The sequence below is a fragment of the Spea bombifrons genome, chromosome 8 (assembly GCF_027358695.1).
Source record: "Spea bombifrons isolate aSpeBom1 chromosome 8, aSpeBom1.2.pri, whole genome shotgun sequence".
NCBI lineage: Eukaryota > Metazoa > Chordata > Amphibia > Anura > Pelobatidae > Spea > Spea bombifrons.
This window is the reverse complement of record NC_071094.1, coordinates 20820926-20831747: the sequence shown is the minus strand read 5'-3', so window position 1 is coordinate 20831747 and position 10822 is coordinate 20820926.

Below are 10822 nucleotides of genomic sequence, written 5' to 3'. Positions count from 1 at the left end.
AGAGGCCTCGCGCCGCCCACCACAGGACTGCATGGTAAGTGACCCACAAAGGGGGGCAGGGAGAGGGTAGATAGTGAGAAGGGGGTAGGGAGCGGGTAGATTGTGAGAAGGGGGTAGGGAGAGGGTAGATAGTGAGAATGGGGCGTAGGGAGAGGGTAGATAGTGAGAATGGGAGGATAGGGAGAGGGTAGATAGCCTGAGAAGGGGGAGAGGGGGTAGATAGTGTGAGAGGGGGGTAGGGAGAGGGTAGATAGTGAGAAGGGGGTAGGGAGAGGGAAATAGTGAGAAGGGAGGGAGAGGGGGTAGATAGCCTGAGAAGGGGAGGAGGGGGTAGATAGTGTGAGAGAGGGGGTAGGGAGAGGGTAGATAGTGAGAATGGGGGTAGGGAGAGGGTAGATAGTGAAAAGGGAGGGAGAGGGGGTAGATAGTGTGAGAGGGTGTAGATGGTGTGAGAGGGGGTAGATTGGGTTGGGACCCTTAACAGATTCTTGCACCGGGGCCGTGAGGCTTCTAGTTACGCCCCTGAGCTCATCTGTTGGATTTGACCACATGGGCCAGCCTTCACCCCCCACCACGTGCATCAATGAGCCTTGGCCCATGACCCTTTTGCCTGTTCACCTCTTTTCCCTCCTTGGACCACTTTTGGAGTTTTGGAGATGTTCCGACCATCTAGCCATCAAAATTTGGCCCTTGTCAATGTTGCTCAGATGCGTATGCGTGCCCATTTTTCTCTCTTCATAACTAGTATCTCCCAATACCCTTATTAATTTTGTAGCCCTCCTTTTTCTAATTCCATAATGTCCTTTTTTTTTTTATTCTTTATTACATTTTGTAGAAAAGACAATACAATAATAGAAAAATAAGAAAAAGACAACAAGACATGGGTATTTACAGGGAATAACTCTAAATATGTACTATAGCATATAGAGAAGATAAAGCTCTTAATCATACAGCGTTTCCAACTTTGTCTTAAATTTACTACCATACCCATGAATTACAAAAACATATGCAACTTGTATTGATGGAAAGAACAGAAAATAAATGAATAAATACAGTCTTACTCGTTGGTCGTTAAGGATTAGCTTTTTCTCTCTGGGGGAAAATTGTTTCAGTTGATTGGTCCAGGGACTAATTATTATAGGAAGGAGAGCTAGATGTTATAGAATCATATTCAAACAGCTTTCCCAGATCCTATGTTTTTTTAATGATGTAGAGTTATTCCTACACACCCCTAATTCCATTTTTAGTTGAAGTTCTAATTGTCCCTTAAATTTAGTCCATTCAAAATCCACATTCTGTTTCCATTCTCTAGCGATAATTTTTTTTACTGCCACACAGCAGTGGATTGCAAGGGCCATTTTCGGTTGAGACATTGTGGGCCAAGATAAATGTAATAGCACTGATATAGGAGTGTTAGGAATACTAATGTTAGCTACAGTTTTCAAATATTTTATAACTCTATCCCAAAATGTTATCAGTTTTTTACATCCCCACCAAATATGTAAATATGAACCACAGGAATCCTCACATCGCCAACAGATATTACTCGTGGTGGGATACATCCGCGCTAGGGTGGTAGGTACATAATACCACCTATTAATAAGTTTATAATGTGCTTCAACAAGAGATAGATTGTGGACCCATTTAGTAAGTTTGATAAATGTTGAGTGCCAATCTTCTGCTAATATCAAAGTATTCAAGTCCTTCTCCCACTTCAAAATATTAACATTTGATGGTGATGGGGAATCTTTTAAAGTAATACATTTGACACATTTGGCATATATCTTTTTAGCATCAGGTTTTTAAAATATTTTAGCAATTTCGTCTTTTAATTCTCCCCCAGAGAAGTCCAGATGGTTTTTTAGACAGTTTTTTTATCCTAAAATATTTTAAAATATTTCTATTGGGAAGGTTATATTGGAGATTTAAAGTTGTAAAAGGCATGATCTTCTCCTCTATTAATAGATCTTCTAAGGAAACAATTCCAGCTTGTTCCCACTCTGTAAGAGTGATATCTTCAATAACAGATTCAAGTATATGAATTTTCAAAGATTTAATTAATTTGTCCTTTAGACCCATCTTTTTCCTTATTACATACCATGCTGGAATTATTTTGGTTAGAATCATATTTTCCTCTTTAGTAGTCTTATTTGTTTCAGAATATTTAATCTGCCATATGATAGAGTTCAAATTCTTTCTCTCGCAAACCTCAGATTCAATTTTAAACCATCCTTGATCTAAATAACTATATGATTGGGTCTTAGCTATATGCAGCAGTAGGCTAGCCTCATAGTATTGTTTGATCAGGGGATAACCTGTGCCTCCCCTCAAAGTTTTAAGGGTTAATATATTTTTACCAATTCTTGGTCTGGTACCTTTCCAAACAAACTTTTGGAAGTTTGTTTGGAGTATTGCTAACCAACTAGAAGGAATAGTAAGTGGTATCATTCGAAAGAGATATATCCATTTGGGTAGGATGTAAGATTTAATAATGTTAATTCGGCCCCACCATGTGAATTCCAGATGTTTCCACTCTTTTAATAGTTTATTAGTTTGTTTTAACAATTGTAAGAAGTTAATCTCCATAATTGTATTAATTTGTCTAGGAATTTTAATACCTAAATATGTATAGTCTTCTCTAGTTTCTGTAACTTGGATTATCTCTGTTTTTTGTTTATCAATATTGATAAAATGGGCAACAGTCTTATCCCAGTTTAATTTATAATTGGAGACATAGCTGTATTTATTAACTTCTTGCATAAAAGCTTCCATGGAAACTAGTGGATTTGTCAAGGTAATTATCACATCGTCTGCGTATAGAGCTATCTTTAGATCACCATTTCTCAAGTGAAGCCCCTTAATGTTTTGGTTTTTCCTAATGTTAATGGAAAACGGTTCTAGAGATAATATGTATAAGATAGGAGAAAGGGGACATCCCTGTCTAGTTCCATTTTGCAGCTTAAACCAATTCGAGCATAAGTTGGTTCCTACAACTCTAGCGGTCGGAGAAGAATAAAGTGCCATAATTGCACCATGTAGCCAGTCTGTTATTCCAAATGAGATCAGTACTTTACTCATATAGTTCCAACCAACTCTATCGAACGCCTTTTCGGCGTCCAGTGAAAGAGTCACCAAAGAGAGATTTTTCTTTTCTGCATAATCTAAATGTATCTATTAGGCGTCTGATGTTATTGCTAGAGTCTCTTCCCGGAACAAATCCGATCTGGTCTACATGGACAATTTCATTAAGCACTTTTTTTAATCTTTCTGCTAAAACAGACGAGTATAGTTTAACGTCTACATTAATCAACGATATCGGTCTGTAGTTAATAACTTGCTCTGGGGACTTTCCTTGTTTCAATATAGGTATAATGTTAGCTTGTAGCATTTCGTTGGGGCAAAGCCCTGTCTGGGCAATCTCTGCAAAAGTATCTCGGAGATGGTCTGTTATATCCTCTTTAAAAACTTTATAGAAAAAATTTGTGAAGCCATCAGGTCCCGGAGATTTATATTTTACTAAATTATCTATAACTTTAATTAATTCTATTTTCTCTATAGTTCTATTTAAATTAGTCCTATGTTGGAATATCGGTTTCACATATATCTTTTGTTATGTTTTCTTCCGTAGAGTTTTTAGGTAAAGAGTATAATTCCTATATACATTATTTCCACTTACTATTTTATCTATTTTATTATTAGCACGATTTCTTTTAAGTTGGTTAGTCATTAATTTATCTGATCTATTATTTTTATGGTAAAAGCGGATTCTCATTTTTTCCATATTTTTTAAAGTTCTTTCTAATTCAATTTGATTGATAGATTTACGTATTTCTCCTATTTGTTTGATATATTCATTTGACAGATTTGTTTTATTTAGAGAGGAAAGTTTATACAAAGAGATATATAAATCCGACCTAATTTTATCCTGTTTAACTTTATTTATTTTTTTAATTTTAATGAAATATCCTCTGATAACAGCTTTATAAGCATTCCATCTATTTGACAAAGTTGTGTCCCCTGGGTTGTTTTCTAAGAATTTTTTTTTTTGTCATTCTAGAAATAAATTCTATATTATCTTTAGAATACAATAAATAGTCATCTAAACGCCAGGAGGCTTTACTAGGTTTGGCATATTTGTCTTTCAGTTCTAAAATCAGCAGACTATGGTCAGACCAAATATTATCTTTAATAGAAATATGTTTAGTTAATGTGATCAGAGAGTGCTCTCCAAAGATCAAATCTATTCTTGAATAAGTTTGATGGACTTTAGAAAAATGAGAATAATCTTTTTCTACAGGATGCATAATTCTCCAAATATCGTAGAGATTTGCTCTCTGAATGATATTAATAAAGACTTTAGAATTTTTTACTAAATTCCTGTGAGGAGTTTTGTGAGGAGCGACTTTTTTATCCAATTCTAAATCCTGGATACAGTTGAAGTCTCCAGCAATCAAAAGGACGCCCTGTTTAACCTTCTCAATTTTATCTAATATTTTAGAAAGAGCACCAATTGGCTCTGTGTTGGGGCGGTAGATATTTACCAAAGTGTATTTCTTGTCGTTTAGTGATCCGACCCAAATCAAAAAACGTCCTTCAGAATCTTGATCAATAAATTTAGTCTCTACTTTTAATCTATACGAGAAAGCTACAACAACTCCTCTTTTTTTGTTGTTTTCTAAAGATGAAGCAAAGACTTTAGGGAAATATTTACCCCCCCCATCTAGTGTTGTCAATTTTTCTCCAGTGGGTTTCTTGGAGTAGAGCTATATCTATTTTCTCCCGTCTCAAAAAATCAAAAACACGTTTTCTTTTTATCGGTGAATTAAGGCCCTGGACATTGGCTGAAAGACATTTAACCATACTTTAGTAAGGTTAAAAAAGAGATCCCCCCAGAGAGACGACCATCGAGTAATCTAAGATTTCCATCATCATAACAAAAAAATGAAAAAACAACATAAGAGAGAGAAGAACATTCTCTCTCAGAAAACATAAAATATAACACATAAAAGAAAGAAACATTGTGAAAATACACAATCTGAACTTTCTCTGAAGCTCCCATAGAGCAACTTAGGCGGGGTGAACTGCCCTCCCTCCAGACCAATAGTCCCATATCTATCTTATTTATGATTTTGATGGGAGTTAGTGGGAAGAAAAAGGGAATCAGAGAGAGAGAGAAAGAGGGAGAGAGAAAAAAAAAAATTCAACCAAAAGTATAATAATGTATTCCAATTCAAGGTGATATTTTATCTATAAAAATTTGAAATACGTGTCATGAAAGTTTAGATATTTTTATTTAAGTGAATCTTAACTTTATAATAATCTATAACTCTATCTAATTTAGTTAGAGTATATCTGCATCCTATTAGTTGTTTTGAGATGCATTTAAAAATAGTTTATCTAAAAGTATTAAAGTGCATATTATGGTGAGTTATATCTATATCTGTCTCAAAAAAAAAAAAAAATAAAATAAAATAAAATAACATATAATCATTATGGGGGTATATCCCAATCTGAACAAAAATAATTTATCTGAGAAAGTTAAAGTGCATTAAGAAAGTTAGTTAATTCAAAAGATTAAGAAAATTAAAGTGCTTATCATAGTACTTCGTATAAGTGTTACTTCCCCCTTTTTCTTTCCCTTTTTTCCTTTTGTCTCCGTTCCAAACAATATTTTATAGTGATCTATAAGCCCATCTGAGCATAATTAAAGTGCATATAATTAATTATAAACCATCCAATTTATATCTACATCCTATTCATTATTTAAGATGACTTTAATTGTGCAATATATCTGAAATTTATCTAAAGAATATTAAAGTGCATATTGTGCTAACTTGTGTCTATATCTATCTCAACATAGGTAGAGAAAGAAAAAAAAAACATCAATAAGAAATCAATGAGACATAATTTATATGTATACTGTATCGCCCATTAAAGTGTAAAATTGTATCACGATCCAAAATATTAATTTATCTAAAAAATACCAAGTGTAAATTATGTCTGCATCCTATTAAATATTATGAGATGCATCTTGTTGTACAAATATACCTGATATATGTTGTCCAAAATATTAAAGTGAATATTATAATAACATATCCATATCAGTCTAAACCATTTTTATAGTCGATAACCCCACACACAAGGGAAAAAAAAATGGGGGTATATCCCAATCTAAACAAGGATAGTTTATCTAAACAGATTAAAGTGCATTAAGAAGATTATTTAATTGGGAAGATTAAGAAGATTAAAGTGCATATCATAGTACTTCATATATGTGTTTCTTTCCCCTTTTTTTTTTTTCTTTCCTCTTCCCTTTTCCAAACAATACTTTATAGTAATCTATAAGCCCATCTGAACGTGATTAAAGTACTTATAATAAAAAAAAAATCCTTTATGGGGGTATATCCCAATCTAAACAAGGATAGTTTATCTAAACAGATTAAAGTGCATTAGGCTAGGTTTCCACTTGGGTTTTTGTCCGGCGTTTTTTTCTTGATGAAAAACGCCAGGAAAACTGCCAAGAAAACTGCCACTGCATTTACCTGCGTTTTGGCGTTTTTTCTGGAGTTTTTTCTGGCGTTTTAGCCTGTCTGTGGAAATTGCTTTTTTTGACCTTAGGCAGTTTTTCCAGCCTTTACAAGTTAGAAGTTTCACCCAGCTAAAAGGGATTAGGATAAATGGCAAGTATCTGCCCTCTCCTGATGTCATTTACTTGGTAGACCCTTTTGTCTCTTTTCTGTGGTTTGTAAGGCATGCTTTATTCCGAATGTCTGCTCCTCTGGGAAGATTGGCCCCAAATGATGGTGCAAATTGTTTGCTGTTGCTTTTGGCACGCAGGATCCAGTTGATGCGTTGGGTATGTTTGTTTGTAATGGCATGTTTGTTCCAAATGGTGTAAAATTCAATATGAACCAGTCCAGGACTTTGTTTTGTGTGAAACTGTTTGTTTTCAGCCTATTTCTCGTAGGACACACAGATACTGGGTCCATCCTCTGCATTGTAACTGTGGAAAAAACGCCATAAAAAACGCCAAGGCAATAAACCCACATGGCTTTTTCATGGCGTTTTTTCTCTCCCATAGACTTCTATTGGAGAAAAAAAGCCAAGATTTCTTGCAAAAAACGCCAGAGTGTCAACATGCTGCAATTTTGAAAAACTGCCACAGAGCCCAAAAAAGCAGAAAAACGCCAAAGAGGACTGAAAAAACGCCAAACAGAAAAACGCCAAGTGGAAATGGCATTTTGCGATTTCCTATTAAATTACAGCTAACATCTGGCTGCAGCCGTTTTTCACAAAAAAAACGCCAGGTGGCGCTATTGGCGTTTTTATAGGCGTTTTTAGCAAAAAAAAACAAATGGAAACCTTGCCTAAGGCTAGGTTTCCACTTGTTTTTTTTTTGCTAAAAACGCCCATAAAAACGCCAATAGCGCCACCTGGCGTTTTTTTAGTGAAAAAACGCAGCAGCCAGATGTTAGCTGTTCTTCAATAGGAAATCGCAAAATGCCATTTCCACTTGGCGTTTTTCTGTTTGGAGTTTTTTCAGTCCTCTTTGGCGTTTTTCTGCTTTTTTGGGCTCTGTGGCAGTTTTTCAAAATCGCAGCATGTTGACACTCTGGCGTTTTTTGCAAGGAAATCTTGGCGTTTTTCTCCAATAGAAGTCTATGGGAGAGAAAAAACGCCATGAAAAAGCCATGTGGGTTTATTGCCTTGGCGTTTTTATGGTGTTTTTTCCACAGTTACAATGCAGAGGATGGACCCAGTATCTGTGTGTCCTACGAGAAATAGGCTGGAAACAAACAGTTTCACACAAAACAAAGTCCTGGACTGGTTCATATTGAATTTTACACCATTTGGAACAAACATGCCATTACAAACAAACATACGCGACTGGATCCTGCGTGCCAAAAGCAACAGCAAACAATTTGCACCATCATTTGGGGCCAATCTTCCCAGAGGAGCAGACATTCGGAATAAAGCATGCCTTACAAACCACAGAAAAGAGACAAAAGGGTCTACCAAGTAAATGACATCAGGAGAGGGCAGATACTTGCCATTTATCCTAATCCCTTTTAGCTGGGTGAAACTTCTAACTTGTAAAGGCTGGAAAAACTGCCTAAGGTCAAAAAAAGCAATTTCCACAGAAAGGCTAAAACGCCAGAAAAAACTCCAGAAAAAACGCCAAAACGCAGGTAAATGCAGTGGCAGTTTTCTTGGCGTTTTTCCTGGCGTTTTTCATCAAGAAAAAAACGCAGGACAAAAACCCAAGTGGAAACCTAGCCTTAAGAAGATTATTTAATTGGGAAGATTTAAGAAGATTAAAGTGCATATCATAGTACTTCATATATGTGTTTCTTTCCCCCCCTTTTTTTTTTTTTTTTCCTCTTCCCTTTTCCAAACAATACTTTATAGTAATCTATAAGCCCATCTAAACGTGATTAAAGTACTTATAATAAAAAAATCAGTAAAAAAAAAAAAAATTATACCAAGTATAGATTATATCTGTATCCTATTAATTATGATGGAATACGTTTTGTTATACAAATGTATCTGATATATTTTATCCAAAAGATCAGGATGAATATTATGCTAATTTATATCCATATCAGTCTAAACCATTTTTATAGTTGATAACCACACACACAACTAAAAAAAAAAAACAAAAAAAAAAAACATTAAAACAAAAAAATAAATAAAATTAGTGTCCTAAAGTGCTTTGATCCATTCTTTTAAGGGTTCCACTGCATAAAAGTTAATTGTAGAGCCCTTCCAGAAAATTCGTAAAGACCTTGGGAATCCCCATAGGTATTTCAAATTTTGGTCTCGCAGGGTCTTCAATTCTGTATAGAAGGACTTTCTCCAAAGGCGAGTTGATAGCGAGAGATCTGGGAACGCCAAGAACTCTGAAAATCTAATGTCTTTAGAGACTCTTTCACGCATTGCACGGATTAATTGTTCCTTAAATTGTAAAGATGTGAAATTCACAATTAAATCTCTAGGCGTGGATTCTTTAATAGCCTTGGGCTTTGGGACACGATAATATCCTTCGACTTGTGTGGATAAAGAATCGGTACTTAGTTGAAGATCTTTAAAGAATTCAAAGAGAAAATCTTTGATTTTATCTTGAGTATATATCTCAGGAATATTTCTGAAGCGTATGTTTAATTTTCTTGAATGATCCTCCATAGCTGCTATTTTAGCATCTGTTTCCTCCAACCTTCTTTCTGCAATATTTATTTTGTTTTTTTATAGAAATCTGTTGTTCGTCAAGTTGTGCGATCTGTTTCTCCAAAATCTGCATGCTATTTGTCAATGTTGCTATATCCGCCTTTATATCTTTGGAGCTAGTGTGGATTTCTAATTTAATATTTTTCATCAGATCTTCCATCGCTTTTTTAAAGAAACTTTGCGTTACAGTTTCATCTCCTTCTTGGAGATCTGTATAAAGTGTTACATCTCCTAAACATATTGAGTCCATTTGTGATTTATCCATTGAGTCTCTAATAGATCTAGGAGAAAAAAAACTTGTAGATCCTTTATCCTTTTTAGGCTCCTTCTTTTCTTTATTTTTATCTTTAGGTCGATTAGGAGGAGGGGGTTTGGGAGACATTTTGACTTTCCTCTTATTTTACCCCTTATCCACTTCCAAGATCAAGCGATGCAAGCGTGCAGTTTTTTTTTTTGTTTTTTTTTCTCCTTTCTTTTTTTTCCCTTTTTGTTTGTTTGTTTTTTTTCCTTTTCTTTTTTTTCTATCCTTTCTACCTCTTTTCCTTTTTTTATTTTTTTTTCCTCTTTTCTTTTCTCTTCCCTTTCTTCCTTTTTATCTTCTTATCCTTATTTTTTTTCCTTCCTTTCTTCTTTTTTTTTCTTTTTTCCCCTCCCTTTTCTTTATCCTCGTTCCCCTTTCTTTTCTTGCTTTAGCTACTCTCCACCTCCTTGTTTTTCTTTTATACAGGAACCCTTTATTTATCTTTTTCCTTTCCTCCTTCTTTCCCCTTCCTCCCTCCCTCTTCTCTTCTCTCTATCAATTTTGTTTTGGTGTATTATACTATATATTTATTCCTCTTTCTCTTCGCTCCTTCTCCTTCTCGCCTTATTATTTCTTTCTGTCCTCTCACTCTTTCTTTTGCAGCCTCCTCCCTCAGCCCTCTGTCCTTCACCTTAACATCTTCATGCTGTTTTTATGTCTTCATTCTCTATTTCTTTATGGCTTTTTCCATCATATATATATATGTGTATATATATATTTTTCTTTTCTTTTATTTTCTTTCCCTTTTTTTTTGTTTCTTTCCTTATCCTCCACCTGTTCCCTTTTCTTATTTTGGGTATATATTTAATCGTCCAAAAGTTTGGTAAAGGACTCACCCACGTCCCAGAGACGCCAGCAGCTGACCGGAGCCAGAAGAAGCAGGGAACCACAGGCAGCAGGAACCTCAGTGAGAGACCAAGGAGGAAGACACAGCAGCAACAAGCCCCTCAGTCAACACAGGCGGGAACCGAGGGAGCGAGGACACACTGGAATGCCGGAACCGGCTCAGCGAAAAGGCGACGACAGAGTGAGAGGAAGGTGTTTGGCGGGACGAATCTGCAGCATTTACGCAGCATTTACGGGTATAATAACCCGTTTTCACGGCGTCTTATTCGGCGTCCTGCCGGGGGCCATCGGTCGGAGGAGAAAGCAATCACCCGCGCCTCCTGGATCGTAGCGCATCACGCGTGCGTTACGTCATCTCGTTCCTCCTCCTCCCCTCCATAATGTCCTTTTTAAGGACCGGTGCCCAAAATTGTACCACCTATTCAAGGTGAGGTCTTACTAATGACCTGT